Genomic DNA, 21,100 nt, shown 5'->3' with positions numbered 1-21,100 from the left:
GCTGTCATCTGGTCCTTGGTTCATATAGTCCATCAACCCTCTGGTCATTGGCTCCCTCATGACTTACTCCTCTAGTAAATCACTAGCCCACCCATTGACTGTTCATTGCCATGCTAATCCCCAACCCCAGGGCTTTAAGTGGGCCGGGGCCTGCCGGGGCTGGGCCCCGGCAGGCTCTGAAATTTCGTTTTGAGGCGGGGCCCTGCCGGGGCCCAGTAATCTCCCCTGGCAGCCCCGGCCACTACACGAAAAGGCATTTTTTTCTACAGCCTGAAGCGCTCGCTCGTTTGCGAGAGCTTCAGGCTACAGAAAAAAATGCCTTTCAGCCATAATGGTGGCGCCGCACCTGCGAGGCATCCCTTTAATCAAGAGATTCCCGTCGGCCGGCGCCACCATTATGGAAAAAACGTGAGGCCGCTGAAAGCAGAGGCCTTGCTTTCTAAATACTGGAGCTGCCGCGCATTCGCGGGAGTTTCAGTATTTAGGAAAAAGGCCTCTGCTTCCAGTGGCCTCACGTTTTCAGCCTTAATGGTGGTGCTGCCCCTCCCCAGCTGGCAAGGGGCAGCACCACCATTAAGGCTGAATAGGCAGGCGCTGTCCCCTGCCAGGCAAGCCTACACAAAATAAATGCAGAGATCAGCACCCTCTCCCCATAGGGGAGAGGGTGCTAATCTATACGAAAGGCTGCCTGGCAGGGGTGGCAGTAGCCCATTGAGCCCGGGCTCGTTAAGGGGGCGTGGCCTAACGAGCCATCAAGACCCCCACTGTTAGGCCACGCCCCCTCGATGAGCCCCGGCTCGATTTGTAGTGCCACTTAAGGCACTGCCCAACCCTGTTCTTGCCCCTCCCCGCCCAAAACACCTTCTCATGGGAACTCTTTGTGCTCTCTTTAATCAAGCCTTAACATTAAACTTTGCACTCAATGCTGAATGAATTTGAGCTGTAAATGCTACTGGTGTAATAGAAATGTCTTAACCTGGTCTGCGTTCAGCCAATCAAGTTAAAAGCACTGTGTGTGTCCTTCAGTTAGTCATGTTAAAAGTTTTTGGCTTTTGCAAACTTATCAGGCATTTGCCAGGCATTGCCATTAGATGCCCTGGTACTTGCACCATTTTGCACCTGGTGCCGTTCATACAACTAAAGATAGCAGTGCCTACCAAGGCCCTTTCCCATGCCTACACAAAACCCTAAACTATTGTCATTGTCTATGCTTGTTTCCATCATGACTAAACTACATGTTGCTGTAAATACCCCGTGTTTACCTCTTGGCTAGGTAATGCGTCTTCAAAGGGTCTCTCATATTGAAAGAGCCCATCAATGCAAAAGAAAGGAGTACTTGCAGGTTCACATCAGGAAGGCAATCAGCCCGAGCCTCACAGCGTGTGCATAACAGCTTAAGGCAAGACGGCATGTTCGCCTTTCATATTCATTTTTTTTTGTAAATGGGGCCAAGTCAGACAGACTGGCAAACAAGCGGAACAATAAGCACACAATTAAGGAAAAACGCGGACAAAAACCGCGACAAGCAACCTGCTAATATTATAAGCGACTTTGGGCAAAAACAAGCCCAAAGTCACTTATAATATAATAAGCGGACATGGCAACACTGCGGCCACTAAAAAAGAATAAAATATGAGAACTGCTTAAATGATGGACACGGGCACTCAAGGACAGGGGTGGAGCTACGCAGATCACTGGCCAATCCCAGGAACAGAAATGTAGGAGGGCGGGCTATGACATTAGCTTTTCATTTCGGGCTGCATGTATGGCTGTAGCCATCAAGTGGGCGTGACTCCGAAGATTGCCGAACACTGCCTCCCACAATCTACCATGGGAGGCAGGATAGCATACAACACCGGCGTTCGGCCCTACATGTGATAATAACATTGCCCCGCAAAGGCAACCTGTGCGGTGCGGCAGCCGCACATGTGCTCCTATAATTGTAAAGCCAAGCAACCCATGCGGCAGGGCGGCCGTCCATGGGTGAATACCTATTTCACCAAGCAATGCAATGTGAACATCAAGCCCCGTGGTCCACAGCCTTCCAGCGCTACAATTTAGAAATGAAAAACAGCAACCCATGCGGCACAGCAGCCGTCCATGGGTGAATATGCTCCTGACCATGCAATGCGTAGTAACAACAAGCGCCAAGGTCCGCAGCCTCGTGGTGCTAAAATTAAAAAATTGAAACACAGCCACCCATGCGGCACGGCGGCTGTCCATGGGTGTATACATATTGGCAGATAATCCTCGCATGGACACAGTAATAAGCCCCCAATAAAATCATGCATAGCAGGGCCATATTCCCCCTTTTTCCGCTCTCCCCCTTGGGCCAACATGGAAGCTGCACGCCCCTCTCCACGAGCACGCCATAACGGCAGCGGTAGTGACAAATTTACCGTTTAGTCACGCGTCGTTAAGGTTCCACAGCACTGGTGGCAAGGACAAGACTTCAAGCTGGGGAGACTGGAAAGAGACTGGGCTCCAGTCCCTACCCAGCTTATAAACAGGCCCCTAGGACGCACGGGAAGCTCGTGCCCTGGGGACTGGCTCCCCCACTTCCTGCAGGAGGGGTGGAGAGCAGTGTTGCCAACTCCTCAGTCCGGAAAGTAACTAGAGGCTGTCCTAAAAGTAGCTAAAAGTAGCTAAATGACATCACTGCCTAATTTGCATAATCTCGCAGCATTCTCGTGCCTCTCGCGGCCGGACGGGGGCATCAGTGACATGACGTGACTTGTTGTGCTGGAGCCTGGCTACAAGGACGGGTGCATTGATTGGGGGTACTGCTATTGTTTTGTTGACATACACCCTTTTCTATTGGTTTGAAAACTTGCAAGTCTCCAAACCAATATAAAAAAGTGTACGTCTTCAAACCAATGAAAGTAGCTAGATTGGCCGCGAGTCGCTTTCCATGAAGAAAGTCGCTAGGGGACTGCCGTTTGTCGCTAAATATAGCGACAAAGTCGCTAAGTTGGCAACACTGGTGGAGAGACCCTGTAGAAGGGTGGCGTGGTCAAAAGGACGTCCCGCTATTTGGGATGTTCCTCTAGCGCCCCCTACGGCGGCTTGGACAACCCCTGGACGGGCATAACCTGAAGAAAGGAGCTGCTCTGCACCCTTGCGCGGGTGCCGCTACAGATTGCCCTGTCTTCGTCCCCGAATAAAACACTGTTCTTCCTACTGCCTCCCAGTTGTCATTTCTTGCTGGTTCGTTTCTTGCTAATTTTTCAACAGGATCCAAGGCTGAGGACCCTCTCTATCCTTGAGGACAAAATCTGACATCAGCAGCCACCTTGCACAACGCTTCCTGCTTTTTCCTCATGCCACCCCCCCAACTGCATCATTTTCTCATGTTCCACCAGCTTTGCCTGATGGTTTCAACCCTCTGTGTGCAGTGGCCATGCCGAGCGTGGCATTTCCACGATACTTCTGCAGAGAGCAACAGCGCCATGGGCCCAAAGTAACGTACACATGGGCCACATTGCAAGATTTTTGGCACTATGGCAGTAAATCAGCCGGAATACCGGCAAACGGAATTGCTGATTCCGACACTTGGTCTGCCAGAATTACCGGCAGATTACAAGTGCCGATAATGGTGATAAATCCCCATTGAATGGACTCTATGGGGGGATTTTGCCGCAGTTATCGGCTGTGCCGGCAATAAACGCAGTTTATTGCCAGTAGGGGTCAGATTTACCTCCAGCTCTTAGCTGGAGGAACATCCTTAACCCCTACCTGCAAAGTTGTAGTTGGCTGGTACAGTAAAAGTGCTGGTAGACATTATTACTGGGACTTTTACCGTGGACCGGCCAACTGGGAATGAGGCCCAATGTCCATTCTCCCTAGCGGCCTTTGATGGGCTAGAGTTTGTTGCAGAATATCAGGCTATTTTACTTTGTGCAGTCGCACCTGGAGCGTTCAGAGTGCTAGATGGGATTACCAAGGACAATCTCACACCAAAATAATTGGACAGACTCAAATAATATTGTAAAATACTACTTTATTATCAGCTCAATAATGTAGGGAAACCTGGCGAACAATAAATCGTAGTCCATACAGTAATGATAATAATTTGATTATACAAAGGCTTTATACCCCAATGTTCATCAGCTATGATGTCATCCTACGTGGAAAATTCTAAAACCTATCAATGGGAGGAATTGGTTAAGGGAACATATGCACCTCTAGTTCATATAAGTGTTAGTGACATTATTGGATGCCCTATATCTGGTAGGCATGCCTTGAACTACCTCTAAATACGAATAATACAGATTAATAGCAAAATAACAGCAGTGGATTGGTTTCCTCAACATTGTATAGAACGCTGCTACATAGACCCTTATGTTGGTTGGCATTCTCTCTCAACCTTGGACGTTCAGCTCATTAGCAGCAAACAAAACTCAGGTGCAGAGAACAATGTCAGACTACTACCCACTCGCCCAATTAGTCCACCGTCTCTCATCGGTGTGGCCCTAAACCAAGGCTTTTTCTTTGTAGTTGACCTCGCAGACTGTTCTCTTCTCCAGGACTTTTAAGGGAATGCAGGTACACCACTATCTTCGTTTGGAGCTTAATGAATAGGCCTTGTTTTCACGTTCTGAATCACGTGTGAAGAGACCACGATTCTGTGCATTTCAACCTTGTATTTGGTGCTATTCAATTGTACTGATGTCATTGCTCCTATTGGCCTCTGGAGACTTGTTTGCTCAACCTCACATATGCGTTCTGCATCTTTGATTATCCAATACTTGGCACTTGCAGATGTTTTCTTCTTTACCTAATCTAAGGGAAATATGTCTTACGTACTTGGCTTATCCTCTTGACTCCCTTTCTGCATTGCAAATATTTATTGATGTGGCTTCCTTGATCCCAGGCCAATAGATATTCTTTGTTCTTCAAATCTGCAGCCCTGGTCTGTTTCTGAGGTAGTTTGGTTATTCTTAAAACAAGCCCAACGTCCATCTTTTAATCATGACGGCTTTATTCATGTTATATTTTCTTCTGCAGCAAGCTTCTATTTGTCTCATCTACCTTGCTTTTCTGCATATATACATTCACTTAATTTCTCCTCACTTATTTCTTTGGTGTACATGATTTCTTGGTATTCATGTACATGTTTCTCTTTTCACTTCAGTTACATCTCTAGTGTTAACATATTTGCATATCGTTTCAGTGTGTCTTTGTGTCTTCTCTTGATGATGTCACTCGGCCCTCGTTTGATTTCCATTACAGCTCTTCAATATCCAGTGGTGTATGCAAACATCCTTCCACCATTTCAGTGCGAGGGTGCATTCGATATGGTTGTCTGAGTGCATAACGTCTCTCACATCTTCGATGCAGTGTTGGAATGATACCAGGTGTCACGCATAGCGCTCTCTTGCTTCTGTTCCAGTGTGACAGGGTGAGGGGCAGACACTAGAGATGATGTGGACATCTGCTCCTGTACATTCCCACCTTTGCTCGAGTCCTCGACCACTTCCTCTTCCTCAACCTTCATCTTTTCTTCATACCTTGGGTTCTTTGGGATCCATACTTTTGTCACCCCCCTCAGGTCGTCTGCATTCTTTATATGTTTATCCACACTCCAGGTCATGTGACAATACTCTCCAGTTGGTTGACAGAATACCGAACATCCTACATAGCTCTTATGTTCCTTTGGGCAATAAAGCCTCCTCCCTGGGTGTGCCAGAGAACTCGTCTTTATGTTCTAATAGGTGGTTTGTTCAGTCTGCGGAGTATGGTCACCATTCACATCAATAATTATCTTCATTCCAATAGCTTTCTTTGCTGTCTTCTTGCATTGTCCTATAATGATCTTTACAAGACAACATCCTAGCAATACAAACACTAGTGTAGTATTGCGCTGAGTAGTTTAAAGGCATTTGCCAACAAGATAGGAATCCATGAAAACAGGGACGAAAACCAATCATCTTCCTCTGTCTTGTCGACTTCTTTCTCCATCTTCGTTTACAGGGTAGACAGCAAACTGATTGCCTCTTTTAGGGTTCCATTTTCTCCATCATGGCAGGGTTGTGGGTCCAACAGGAAGACCCGATCTTGGCGCACACGCCGCCTTCTAGTGGTGTAATCAAGTCCAGCACATACCTGTTCTGGAGGGTCATAAGTTTGATAGCCCTCAATTCTTATCAAATCGCATTAAATCCTTTAGTTGTTGTATTTATTGTTTGCAACAGCTCCCACATGGTTATTGGTAACCACTTGGTGTTTACTGCAGTCTGGATTCCCAGCATGAAAATAGCTGTGAATACTCTTTTTCTCTGATGTGCATCCATCTTTGGAAACTCTTCAATATGGAGTTCACTTTGGGGGATCACCAATGCAGGAACATGTCTGACCATGATAGAACATATAACTCCCCAATTTTTGGGTAGCTGTATGTAAGCTCTGGATCCACAGGCATAATAGTGGTCGTTCAACACAGCAATTCCTCATTCCTGGAACATCAATTATCTGCTTACAGTCCTTGTTTTCTCCCACTTTATTAAATCCTGTATTTCTGGAGCACAGTGTGAATTTCTTTGTCAGTAATATAGATAGAGGTCCTGCTTCGTTCTTGACCCATGTTTGTAGTTTCGCATGCTTGTCCCATGATTTCAAGGATTTTTTCATTCACTATTTGCATTATCTGTATTGGTGCTGTCATCAATAAGTGTGCACCGCGTGCCAGCATTCTATCTTCCAATCCTGTGCTGGTTGCTACTTATTTATTTAATTATTTTAGTTCTTGTAGGGCGCCGCATGCCCGTGGGCCTCAGAGCACACCACAAAAGGGAGAAGAGGCACGACCAAAGCATTGAAGATTTTATTTGGGTAAATTAAAAAGAAATGTCTTGACATGTTTCTTGAAGATGGATAGAGATTGAGATGTTTTGATACTGATGGGCAAAGCATTCCATTTACGAGAAGTATTACATTCAAAGCTACAGTCGCCAAAGTTTTTCAATTGTGATCATGCCTGATTGAGCAGAAGAGTGTCAGATGAGCGTAAGGCTCTGCCGGATGATTTCTTCGATAATCTATTGATAAGATAGTGAGGTGCATTAGAAGTTTGGCATTTAAAGGCGAGGTAGAGAGTTTTGTGTCTAATTCTTTGTTTTACTGGTAGCAAATGAAGCTTCTTCCTGGATGCAGTGGTATAGTCCTGTCTGGCCAAGCCAAAAACTGCCCTGACAGCCCCATTTTGCACAGTTTGTAGTTCCTTCTAATTCCCCTGTGACGTCCCCACTAGCAAACTGTTACAATATTCCAATCGTGAGTCTACCAGTGAAGACGCCAGGAGAGATCTGTTTGTAAGCAAGAGGTAGTGCATAATCTGGTGGGGAAGTTTGATTACGTGTCCGCAGGATGAGCGAACTTGAAATATCTGCTTTTTCATATTCTAGCATTTGAGGCCTTTCCCTGCATCCTAACAATCCTGGTGTTTCCCATGCATCTGCACATCCTAGTCGCTTTTGCACAACAATCCTTATCTGGTCTCCAGTCATACCAGTGAGGGAATACATAAGCATCCGACTCATCCCCACTGGTTCTCCTTCCATTTGCTGTGTTTTTAGGTTGTATACAAATTGTTTGTTTTACAACTGTTCGAATTACAATTGACCTTTTCACAATTGACCGAATTGTGAAGGTCAATTGTAACATATATGTGGGGGGAAACCCCCCACAACTCCCCACCTAACGCCAAACCCCCCAAAACCCCTATATATATATATATATATATATATATATATATATATATATATATATATATATATATATATATATAACCAAACAGATATATATATATATTTACATATATATATATACGGTCAATTGTGACCCTTTAAATTCGGTCAATTGTTCATTCGAACAATTGTAAACGAACAATTTGGGTAATACCGTGTTTTTATATATCCATCTTCATATGGAAATGCCTTTCTTGACCTCCATCTTAAAGTTGCCCATTTCCCTTCAAATTGTCCTCTTGTTGTGCATGCTGCTAAGTGACTGAGACATCTTGCATCATGTACTACAGGTATTTCTCTTGCGAGAATTGTTCTGGCTGTGCTCGTGGCATAAGGGATGAGAGAACACACGTAGCAGCTTTCATCTGACACACTCCTCCTCACCTCATTCATGTGCTGATACCACATGTTATTCTTTAAGTGAGCTGAATTATCAAGATATGTGTTTATATCTTCACGATCTTCATTAGTATGGGCATCACGAGTTTGGCGTTAGCCCTTAAATCCGGCGGTAGCACTGTTACGGGTTAAGGGTCTGCCAAATCACGGCTTCAGCTGATTTCCCCCCAGCTTTGAGCTGGGGGGAAATCCTCAGAGATTTTGCCAATTTTCGGCGTGTTTACCGCCAGCGGGAAATCTACCAGCGGTAAAAGCGTGAAATTGCCCCATTGAGCCCAATGGGGAATGGGGAATTCCTGAATGGGCTCAATGGAGAATGGGAATTTCCCGTTCCGCCAAACCCGTGATCCGGCGCTAATAGCGCCAGTGGGTTTGGTGGTAGGGTTAATAACGCTAGCGCTATAAGCGCCAGCGTTACTGCCCAACTCGTGATGAGGCCCTATCTCTTTTAAGTTGAACAATTTGTTCAGCAAAATCAGGGAAAATACTACTCGTGCTTTTGTTATGGCTAACAAGAGATATTTCATTGTCGTCCACTGTATCTGCATTTTTGATCATTATGTATCTAAATGCCATAATAATAAAAAAGAAAAGACAAATCATTGTACAAAATGAGGTTACAATTAGTATTTCAAAGAAGCTTATTGATTTTCCTGTTGGTAGAAACTCTCTTATATTTTGGAACATTCCCGTTCTTTTAATTCATTGTGTAATCTTGTTACTTTTTGTGAATCATACTTTTATATAAAAAGCTGCAAATCATCGCAATGATGATTCTAAAAATTATAGCACTGTTTTTAGAATTACTGAGAAATGGAACAATGTTCACGTTTCATCTTTAAGGCTGCAATATGTAGGAAAAAACAGCATACAAGAATGTGTGTAACATTATTATTGGCAGCATAGAAGGTTTGATGTGCTCTTTTTCTTTGGATCTGGTACGTCAATGCATTGTCTTTTTCTCCTATCTAAAATAGTTTTAAAACTGTTTCAAAAGTTGTTCGTCCTTCTTCTCCTTTGCATTGAAAAGTTCATTAGATTTTCAGTGTCCTTATTTCGATTAATCTTTGTCTTGGTTCTTTGCAGCCAATCTTGTCCTCATCCGTGGAGCTCCTTCTCTTGCTTCACTGTCAGTGGATGCAGGAAAGGGTCAAGGTCTCACCTTTGTATTGGTATATGTCATGCAGGTGCAGCCAGGCTCGGTTTCCTTGTAGCTTGACAGCTGTGGGAGTGACTCCCTCTACTAGGTATGGTCCTTCAAAGCAGGGTTTAATATAAGTGTGGACACAGCTTTGTACCAGCACCTGGTCCCCTGGATACTATCTAGGGTGCTTCAATAGATCATTTGATTTGGCTGTCTTCTTCAATCCTCTTTGACCCCCTCCCTCAGGTTTTGATCTCTTGAGAAATAAAACAGACACTAGCAGTCATATTTGTCAAATAATCATGCATCTCATCACCTAATATCTTTGCTAAACTGTGGGCATCTCTTTCTACCCTAGTAGGAGAAGCAAGGAGTATTCTCATACGGCATCCAGTCACCAACTTATGAGGAGTCAAGTGGTGATCCGAGGAAGGCTGGTTTCTTAATGCAAATAATGTAAGGAGTAAGCAATGCAATAATCCCTTCTTTAAAGTGATTTTAATCTTAGCTATCCTCTCTTTAAGGAGTACATTTAAACACGTACAGATACCATTCACCTGTGGGTGACAGGCAGAAGTAAATGTATGCTTTATGCCTAATTAAAGAATAACCTACTCAAATAGTTCCTTTACAAAATGCAGTCCATTATCAGACCGGAGGATTTCCCACACATTCCATCTTGGAAATACCTCACGTACGAGAAACCTGGCAGCACATGTGACATTGGGGTGCATACATGGACTTGCCTCCTGCCATCTTGAAAAGGGACATGCTACCACCAACATGTACATATAACCATTACATGTTTGCAACATATAAACATAATCTATATGTAGATGCTGGAAAGGGCCATTGGGTCTAGGGATTGCTCCTCTCACCATCCACAAAGTGTGCCCTGCTTTACATTTCTGGCACACAATGTAATTTCTCAATAAACTGTGCCACATGCTCCAAGTAACTTGGTGAAAACTAATCCTCTGCAATCATGGCAGCCAGACTATCTCGATTAGTGTGCGCAGGGTAGTGAAGCTGCTCCAGTGCTACCTTCAATAATGCTAGAGGCAGAACTGGCTTTCCAGTGCTATCCTGTCTCCATATAACCTTGTTGGGGGATAAAGAACACCCCCATCTCTTCCATAAATCCTGCTCTTCTTGTGGGGCTCAACATTGCAACTCAATTAGCTGGACAATAGAACTCCTTGACCATCATACACCATCCTGACAATTGTTTAACACTTTTATACTTCAGAATCAGAATTATTTGGGAAGTATGTTGCCCTTTTGGCTTCTACATCTGCAGCTTAGTTACCACAAGAAATCAGGTCTATCCTCTTAGTGTGGACTGTACATTTCACCACGGCGATAGCCAATGGGCGTCTCAATGCCTCAATAAGCTTTTCCAATAAGGATGCATGTGTCACACCGCGCGCTCGCTCGCGGGCGCCACTTACCTGTCCTAGGATCCCGGGTCCACGGCCGCAGCGGTCTCCTTCTTCATGGAGGCTGTACCCGCGGTGGCGTCTTTCCCCACGCCGACCCGCGGTCCGGATAGGCTCCGTGGACGCCGCCATCTTGCAAGGATCTGCGCATGCGCGGATCGTCAGTATCCGACGTCCCGTGCATGCGCAGTGTCGGAACATGCGTTCCAAGCCTCGCTTTGATGCCGGGCTTTAAAAGAGCACCGCATACACAGGGACAACGCGTCTCAACACGGTTGTTACTGTGTATGCGCTGCTGGAGCCCTGGCGTCCGTGCCTCAGCCTCCCCAGTTCCTTGCTCTGCATTATCCTGCCTTGTCCAGCCTCTCCTCCTTGTCCTCTCCCTGCTCCTTAGTCCTCCTACCCCTTGCTTCCCAGTTCTACTTGGTCCTTGCCTGCCTCCTGGTTAAGGGTAAGGGGAGGTCCTGTCTGGGTTCCTGGATTGCTTCCCTTCTGCTAGGATAGTAGGATTCCCCTGTCTGTTCTGCTTGTCCTTGCAGACCTTCCTCCTTTACCTGTCTTGTGCCCTGCCGGTACCTGTGCCTTGCTGCCTTCTTGGATGTTCCGGAGTTCAGCTTCCACTATTATCGGTGTCTTCATCAAGCCTTCTCTGCCAGTGGAAACACTGTCCCGACGTCACGTAAATACTGAGAAGTGCCACCCCTGGCGTTGGGAGTTGGTTCAGTGCCATCCTGTCATAATCGTCAAGAGGGTATTGGGCTAATTTCTCGCGCTACCCATTCATCGGCAATAGATACTCTGACAGACTGGCAACCTCAACTCCACGGTCTCCAGGAAGAAAAGGTAACCAGCGATCTTGTGACGACTCGTTTAACAGCATGTTGCACTAGTGTGCCGTCTGCGTGGGGGAGACCCCTCCTTTTCCAACGTGACAATCCTGCGTGTACAATTGATGTCACATAGGCCGAGTCAGAGTACACTGTCATTTCCTCATCCTCATATCTTTAGAGTGTGGCAATTACTGCCTCTAATTCTGCAGCCTGTGTTGAACAATGTGAAGGCAGTCTCACACTTGTCACTACTTCAAATTCAACCTTCACGGTAAAGCTTCACTACTGCTGATCCTGTATGTTTTTCTCCTGTCATTTGGTTAATTTTAGAAGATCCATCAATAAACAGAATTCCACCCTCCTTGCCCCTGAGAGCATTTTCTCTAACATGGCAAATTTTGTCATAAAACACAGTATATATTGTGCAGTCATGTACATAGTCCTCCTTCCCTACTGGTTCTGCTATAAATGTTGCTGGATACACTGTTTTACACCTAACAACGTTGATCACTGTGTTCATAATAATTACCTCATACCCTGATGCTCTTTGTACAGTCAATGTACTTTTGGGTTTTGGCAAATAATGCGTGTTTGACTAATAATGTCACTGAACACCACATTGTAATACTTGTTGCTTTTTCAATAGCAAAAGCAGCAGCAGCAGCAGCTAATGCCAGCTCGCAGGGGTAATGTCCTTTAATTACTGGATCTAAAATCCCACTACAATAAGCCAATGGTTTATGCCCATGTCCTAATGTTGTTTTCTGTGTTAAGACTGCTGTCATTACTTCACCAATTGAATGTGAAAATAGATAAAACTCTTCATTATAATCTGCATTTCCTAAACATAGGGGTAGTGCTGATTGCTTTTTTAATTCTTCAAATCCTTCAGTCATTTCATCTGTCCATATTATCTTACTTTTGCCTTCCTGTGTTTCCTTAAGTCCTTTTTAAAAGTGGTCGAATATATGTACTGTAATCAAAAACCCAGGCCCTGCAATAGTTACATAGGCCTAAATAGTATTGCATTTCCCTCAATGCTTCAGGTTCTGAAGTTTTTATGATTGATTCTGCTCTCTCAGGTGTTACTTTTTTCCCTTCTTGAGAAATTAACTGTCCTATATACAAGACCTCTTCCTGACAATATTGCAACTTTATTTTGTCTGCTTTATATCCTTTCAATGCTAGTATGATAATTAACTGACCTGAGTCTTTTCTGCACTTTTCCTCTGTCTCGCTGTACGCTAATATGTCATATGGATTATGGCACTCTCACGTTGTAAGTTAACCAGGTCCATCTGAAGGACCCTGTTAAAGTTTGAGGGGGACTCACAGTACCCTGAGGAAGTCTTGTATGTTTCCAGAGCTGGTTTCTATACGAAAATGAGGTCAAATTCTGTGAGTCCTCATGAAGAGCTATTGAGAAAAAGGCGTTCTCCAAATCTATCACTGTAAAATATTTGACTGTGGCTGGAATATTGCATAATATCATAGCTGGATTTGGAAACAGAGGAAATTCTGCATCGACTATATTATATAAGGGACGGAGATCCCGAATAAACCGCCACAACCCTCCTGTTGATTTCTTCACTGGGTACACAGACATGTTACATGGGGATTCTGATGGCACCAATATTCCCTGCTGTACTAAAGCGGAAATGGATTCAAATATATCTTCATCTCCTTGTCTGGACATGGGGTATTGCTTTGTTTGTGGCAAAATTGCTACAGGACTAAGCTTGATTTCAACTTCTACTGCTCCACTCAATAGACCCACATTATATGGACTGCTGTTCCATAGGATACTTGGCACCTTCTCTAAATCTTCCTGAAAAAATGACATTTTTTTTACGTATGCCATTCTCTCTGGTATCTCTCTATTCTCTACTTTAATCCAACAAGTGATACTTATGAACAAAAACAAACTCATCATCTGAATAATTATCCCTGAAAAGGTCTTCATCTGTCACGTCTGTCAATCTATACCCTTCACCAAGGGTTATCACTGCTCTATCTCCCCTCATCGTCTGTCCCATCAACAACCACCCTTTCCTCTCTGACCACAGTTGCTTCTAGCTCGAAGGGGATAACCTGTCCTTCTTCATCATCCATAGGCATTTCATTGTCTGAAAAAACATTCTTCAGGTATTCTCAATGGCCCTCATTACGACCCTTGCGGAAATTGACTGACCGGACCGCAACAGCGTAAATAGCGTTTCCGCCATTGCACGAAGGAGCAAAGTGCGGCTAATTACGACCCATCGGGCACGAGCATTACGCCATGGCGGAATCCGAAAGGCTGCGATGGCGGAAATGACCCCAAAACGGCCCTTACCGCCGCCGTACGCTGCACCAGGTGCAATACCGCCACCCATCTTAGCGGTCACCGTAATGAGCGGGCACCGTAATGAGCGGGCACCGCAAATTACGGGCACCGTAAATATACGGAAACGGAAGTAAAAGCATGTGGCCGGAACGGGAAACAGCACGCCGCACAACTATAAAATCCGAATCCCAACACAACCATTAAAAATCCGACCCTGACACACATCCCAACCCGTTAGCAACCCCAGTTAAAAAAATAAATATGGGAAAGGTAGCCAAGAAAGCGTGTGATCGCAAGCGGCAGGTCCACTTCTCCCGAGAGGAACTGACCGTGCTGACCGAGACCCTGCAGGAAAATGCCGCCGTCGTCTTCTCCAGTCAAATGACCAGGACGGCCCTTGCCAACAAGAAGGCCATATGGGCCCTTGTGGCACAGCGCGTAAGTGCGGTGGGGACAACACCCCGCACGCCACAGCAATGTCGCAAGCGGTGGGACGACCTGCGGATCCGCGTACGCAGCATACTTTCTGCGAACAGGAACATCGCCACAGCTACCGGGGGGGGATCAGAGTCGCCCATCAAGTTGACCCCCTGGGAGGAGATCTGCGCCTCCACCATAGGAATGGAGAGCATAGAGGGAGTCGGAGGGATGGAGAAAGGAGTGCCGACATCCGGAGAATCAGGTAGGTTGGCCAAGAGAAACAATGCGAAATCCACAAACCACGAACATGTGCAGTACCATGTGACCCCATAGTGCAATACATACTTTGCCCTGACAGCGCCCTCTAAAAGTCAGAATGAATAAACAAATTAATCAAGATGCCATAAACAACCCCTACATGTGCAGCATGCACCCCCTAACTGCAGGCAGCCAAATGAATGCATCCTCAATCCACACGAAAATGAGACCACCTCCAAGGCCCAGTCCCATATCAGCCTCATGTACCACCCCAATGCATTTGATACGTTGCCATTCCAAATCCGACAGACCCATAACTAACGCTCGCCCCTCTTTACTCCACCACAGGGTCCGATACCAACGACGAGCTGCAGGACACCCCTACCAGCACGCCTGCAAAGAGGGCCAGGACCAACGTCCCAAGAGCCTCCACCTCAGGTGCAAGGATCAAGACACGGCAGCAGCAGGAATCAAGTGCCAGCACACTGGAGGGGACTGCAACAGGCACCCCAGCAGCCAGCAAGTCCACAACCCCAGCACCACAGGTCCCCCCAAAGAACGTATCTGATGGCACTGCCTCTGGTGGTAGCAGCACCATAGGTGACACAGCTGTCATGCCAGCATGCTCCGACACGGAAAACAGTGCTGGCGACGTAGGTACCATCCATGACCTTTCCCAATCCCCCTGCATGTCCCATCCCCTACACCATGACGAAACCACGCAGGGGCACCCAGAAGACGACGACTGGCCAACCCCCACAAGTCCTGTGCCAAGGCAACATGTGTTGAGCAGCCCCCCTGTCACACCACCGCAAATGTCCATGGCCCAGCAGAGGCAACAGTCCCTCGACCTGCTGATCGAGCAACAGCAGGAAGTGTCCACGCTACTCAAGGACCATGCGAATGAATGCGGGGGTTCCAGGGCAGCCATGGAAACATCCACCGAGACACTCAGGGCACAAATAGAGAAAAGTAGTGAGAGCCTCAGGGGAGAAATGGAGAGAAGCACCGAGAGCCTGAGAGCACAAATGGAGAGAAGCACCGAGAGCCTGAGAGCACAAATGGAGAAAAGCACCGAGAGCCTGAGGGGGGAACTGAATGCGACGTCCAAAGACGTTTGTGCTGAACTTGCTGCTGTGCGCCGTGTGCTCTCGGAGCTCTCACAAACCCTCAGAGACATGCATGGACGCGAGCAGGCAGAGACGTCATCCGTGGCAAGTTCCGTCCAGGGCAGCCCCCAACGCAGATCTGGCAGGAACCTGCGCTCCACGGGCAGGGGTGCCCCTGATACCCGTAGAGGGGGCTTGCAATAGCGTCTACCCACGGGCAGCATGCATATTTGGACACTGGTGTTGGGGGGGGAGGAAGTAGGGTGGAGGGGGTGTGTTGGGCTTCACTGGGTGGCGGGTCCATAGGGTGTATGAATCAAATCACATTAACAATACAGCACTTCATTATCATCCAATGACATGTGTGGACATTGATATTTGCGTACGAGGCCTTCATAGGCGTACAGTCCACTATGTGCCTGTACTACACACACACAGTGCCACAGGTCCCCTTTCCGTGTAATAGGCACCATGCGTGGTTGCTAGAAGCATGCATCTATGATGCTCTGTCGGATTGCACGTGCATCCTGTGCCTCATGGACTCCTTGGGGTGCCTCCACATCCCCACCCTCATCATCATCATCTTCAGGTGCATGCAGTACAGCGTCAGGGGGCATGGGCACATTCCTACGTATGCACATGTTGTGCAGCATGACACATGCCATGACCATCTTAGAAACCCTCTCATGGCTGTACATGAGTGCCCCGCCAGACCTGCTGAGGCTGCGGAAACGAGCCTTCAGTAGGCCGAATGCCTGTTCAATGACCACACGGCTACGTGAGTGGGCATGGTTGTAGTCCTCCTCATGCTGGTTCTGTGGGTTCCGGATTGGTGTAAGGAGCCATCTCTTCAGTGGATACCCGGCATCACCTGTATGGGACGAATAAAGGGTGTCAGTGGAATGATAGTGCTAAGTAGCCCCCCCCCCCTCCTGCAAGGTCATTGACGCATCAAATGGGCCACGATGTCATGCATGGAATGAGACTCACCGAGTAGCCAGGATCTGTGCCCTGCGTGTCGCTCCATGTAGCGTGGTATTCTTGTGTTCCTCAGGACCATAGAATCATGGGTAGATCCTGGAAATCTGGCACAACAATGCGTAAAGATCTTGTTGGAGTCACACACCATTTGCACATTGATTGAATGAAATTGTTTCCGGTTGCGGTACTGGACCTCCATGGCATGTGGGACAACCAATTCAACATGGGTGCAGTCGATGGCACCAATGCAACCCGGGATGCCGCCAAGTGCATGGAATCCCACCTTTGCGTTGGTAATCTCCTGGTACGTGCGTGGTAGTGTGATGTGGTCGTCGGCGTGCTTCAGGAGGGCATCGTGCACTTGGGAGAGTGTCCGTGAGAACAGTGGCTGTGAAATGCCATGCAACTGTCCCACTGTGTGCTGGTAGGTGCCTGTGGCCAGGAAGTGGAGTACAGACACCACCTTCAGTAGGGGTGGGATGGCGGTTGGGCTATCTATCATGCTCACGAGGTCAGCATGTGTCATGTCCACAATGGCGATTATGGTGTCCCGGTCCAAACGGTAGAGGGTGTGGATCTGCTCAGCAGTGAGGTTGAACGGATCAGCTCGGAGGCGTGGGATTGCGGGCCGCCTGCGTGTTGGTAGTGGCAGTGCTTGTGGGCCTTGCTGACCCTGCCTTGCCCTCCTCCTCCTCCTTCTCCTCCGTCTCCCCTGTGCGCCCGGTTGTTGTACCTGTTGTTGTTCGTCGTCTTCTTGTAGTTGTAGCACTTGCAGTGCTATCTGGTGCCCCAGGCCCAACATCGCTAGTCCTGCCGGTAGCATTTTGGAGTGGGAGTGGTTGTGGGAGGGGTTTGGGTCTGCTATATATGTGCTGTCGGCCTGTATGGCCTCCACCTGTGCTGATTGAATGAATCTGTGGCGGATGCAATCCCTTCTGGCCGAGCACGTCCCGCACGTAAGGCTGCATTTGGCCGCATGGCATCTTGGGATTGGAATCATGTATCAAATCCCGATGGCAGTGTGATGTACTTTGACTGATTTTCATGCTATGCTCCCATTGTTACACATGCTATGATTGCAGCCGCTTACATACCTGTGAAGAGTCAGTGGTATGTAGGGCTCGATCGATGGCCGACCCTCATGCAGCACAGTATCGTACTTCACCGACGGGCGTGGCGTCCCATTTGTGATTGCAGCCAGTTAGCATTATGACACACAGCCGCACTACATTGATGTAATTGTGAATGCAAGCGTTCACAGAAGCCTTTTCGACGTAATGTTGCAAGTGAGGAATTCGAAGGCCAGGATTTTTGGTTGCGAAGTAGCGGTGAGGAGACGCCCACAGGTCTGCCTGGAAATGTAACGTTCTATTGTTGAATGTCCTTGGGACAGGGCCCATAACGAGCAAGCAATGAATGACATGAATTGAATGGGATGCGCAATAGCGTAGTGGACGATAAGGCAGGACGTTCCCAAGTCCATCTAGCTTCACGACACTACAGATCCGGCCAGGAGCACAGTGGTTTTTGCAGACTGCATTACGCACAGACGCGATGGAAGTTTCACATATTATGTGAGTGAATGTTCATGCGTTTTCATTGCGGGATGAGGGAATGATGAATGGATGCATGGACAGATGATTCCATTTAGGGTCTGCCATGTACATGTGTTTTTTGATTCAATCCCCTTCCCCTGCGCTATGTGATGCAAGGCTGCCATAGTGGGACTTACGTCTATCTGCCCTTGTCGGATCCTCCCTGTCTCGACGCGCCTTCATACACTTGTGTCTAGGCACGTTACTAATCCCATGTCATGGGTTCTATCTTGACGGACGCATGCACAGTAACCGACGTTGCCAATGGTGTATTAACCTCGATTGGTTTCGTTATGTATCGATACTGATTTAGGGGTGTGTATATTCCTTTGGAGTGGGCTAGCATGCATATGGGTGTGGATTTGGTGTGTTGAATGAAGATAGTGATGCATCATGTGTCCTGTAGTGCAATCGGTTAATTTGTGTTTCATTTTGGTGACAGGTATCTCCTGCCCTATTGCAGATGCCATCTGTACGCCACTCCTCCAGATGGATTTTACTCTCGACACCTGCAGCTTCGGGTGAATCAGTGGAGCACCATTACGATCTTATGGGACGATCGCCAATGGGCCACATGCCCTTACGCTGTTCTGGTGGCTAGGTGCAACATTTCGGCCTTTCAGCTGGACTAGTGCCTGCCTCATGGGACGGACCTGCGGTTCTTGCCGCTTCCATGTTGCCTTTTGGAACGTTGATGTTGGCCCTGTGTGCCATGATGGTACAGGGCGTCACACAAGTGGAAGCTGGTCAATTATTGCAGATGCAGCCCTCGGTGATGATGGATGTTTTGGTGTTATTTTACAAATTGCTGTGAGGCCTTTGTCATTTGGATGTGCATTTAAATTGTATTCCGATATTTGGCGTGTTGCGTTATTCTTTGCAGGTGATGTGGCGATTTTCGATTTGTGGCGGTATGTATTGCGAGATGATCTGCATTGTGTTCCGCCTTCTGAGTTGAGTTGTGTGGTACAGTACTGGCCGCTTTTGCCTACGTAGCACAGTGTGGTCACGGATAGGGGCTGCCATTGTGACTGTTTACATGATGTGCTGTTCAGGGGCGGGGGATTGGCTTTTGGCCGACTGGTGCCTGTCAGCCAGGTCGATTGATGGTATGATGGGATGTTCAGAATGTGGCTGGTCACAGGTGCCTGTGTTTGCGTGCGTTTGTTGGAGGGGGACTGGGGTCATGTCCATTGGAATAGCTTCTGTATTGATGCCATCTGTGCCCTGCAGCTCCCATCGGCCCCTCTTGGGATGTGCCTGGCTGCTCAGTCACTCTGCCAACTTGTGTGGTACATGCTTCTGCTGATGGTTGGTTTGTTTACTGGCAAGAGTACAGGGCTGGTGCAATCCCCCTCAGGATGCTGTTTTGGATGTTGCCTTGCGCTGGTGGCAAGCGATGGGGGACTACTGTTGTTTTGTGTCATGTGTTCTTGATTTCCATTTTGATGTCTTGTACCTTCACATGCCTGTGCTGCATCAGTACGGCTATGGTGACATGCCGTACATGGATGCCCACTCACGGGGCGCTTTGAACACCTGCATGCATTTCTACGTTGGCATGCATGGGTGAATTGTAGATTTCACTGGTTGCATGGTGTGAGTACATTGCGCCTGCCAGGAGTTGTGCAATGTGGCCAGGGAGTGGAGTACAGGCACTCAGTGGGCCATTTACGGTTGGTTCACGATGCCGTATTTCTCGCCATGGCGGGATGGTCCATTCCGCCATGCCTGATGGCGTTAGGTACATGTCCGCTAGGGTCGGAATTGGCGTACCGTTGCACCATGGTGGTGTTTGCGGTTTGGCATGGTGCGCGCGCGCGTGCTTAGTGCAGTTAGCGTTGGCGTTCACTACGGTGTCGCTAATGGCTTCGTACTTTGCGGTGACGGGTCATAGTCGCACCGAGCGCTTTTCGATGGCGGTATTGCTTTTCCGCCATCGTTTTCCCCTTTCCGCCAGGGTCGTAATGAGGGCCAATATGTTACCTACCAGCCTAGGTAACCATTTAATAAAACAGTCACTCCATATAAAAATATATCTGTGTCTAAAGGAACTCCCCGTAGTGCTTTTTGGCCTGTAAATGCTACTTTAAACTGTCTTAAATTCATACAATGTATCCCTCGAGTGGGACACACTATTCCTTTGTCAGTGAAATATATCATCATGTTCAGTTTTGTCATCAAATCACGCCCTAATATATTAACTGGTGTCTGCCGAGAATGCAATAGTGGCATAGACACATCATGTTCTCCTATGGAGATTAGTAATTAATTAGCAAAAGGAACTAAGCTCATAGCCCCAGAGCATTCCTGCGCATTCATGCCAATCCGAGATATCAGTACTTTCCCTCTCGAAGACAGGAACGAGTCGCTCCGGTGTCTACAAGAAACGAAAATGTCTTGCCTCCTATCGTTACCTTGATCCTTGGTTCCTCTTGGGGCTTTGGTGTCACTGATAGTACTGAACACATCAGGTCACTCTGTGAGCTTTGCTGTTGTGGATATACATTAATTCCTGTAACCGTGAAAGGATTCCCTCCTACCACGGTCACAGTCCCTATTCTAGGTGTGGATATGATATGATATGATATGACATTTATAATGTGCCTATACACAAGATGCTTCTGGGACCCCAGCCTTCGTGTTTCATTGTGGTAGCATGGCCTGCTGTGTCTGGGCTTGCTGAGTCTGTACTAGTTGTGTTTGCATAGGCATTTGCTTTGGTTGCTCTTGTGTCGTTTGTGATTGTAATGGAGCTTCGCGTGTTTGCTGTATTTATGAGGCACATGTCTGATTCTGCATGTGATCTTGGACACAATACTCTTGTGGTTCTGTAGTGTATTGTGGAACATAG

At 47.2% G+C, this 21,100-nt stretch overlaps 1 long non-coding RNA gene across 1 annotated transcript in view; it reads right to left on the bottom strand.

Moving 5' to 3' along the window:
* Positions 1-2,619, bottom strand: part of LOC138569433 (uncharacterized) — a 42,922-nt gene extending 40,303 nt beyond the window's left edge. Inside the window, exon 1 of the long non-coding RNA XR_011303239.1 lies at positions 2,400-2,619. This is a non-coding gene — a long non-coding RNA (uncharacterized lncRNA). The remainder of the gene's footprint in view (positions 1-2,399) is intronic.
* Positions 2,620-21,100: the final 18,481 nt, after the last annotated feature.

Source organism: Ambystoma mexicanum, chromosome 2q (assembly GCF_040938575.1).
Source record: "Ambystoma mexicanum isolate Mex_15411 chromosome 2q, UKY_AmexF1_1, whole genome shotgun sequence".
NCBI classification, from domain to species: domain Eukaryota; kingdom Metazoa; phylum Chordata; class Amphibia; order Caudata; family Ambystomatidae; genus Ambystoma; species Ambystoma mexicanum.
This window is presented reverse-complemented; position numbering and strand designations above follow the sequence as displayed.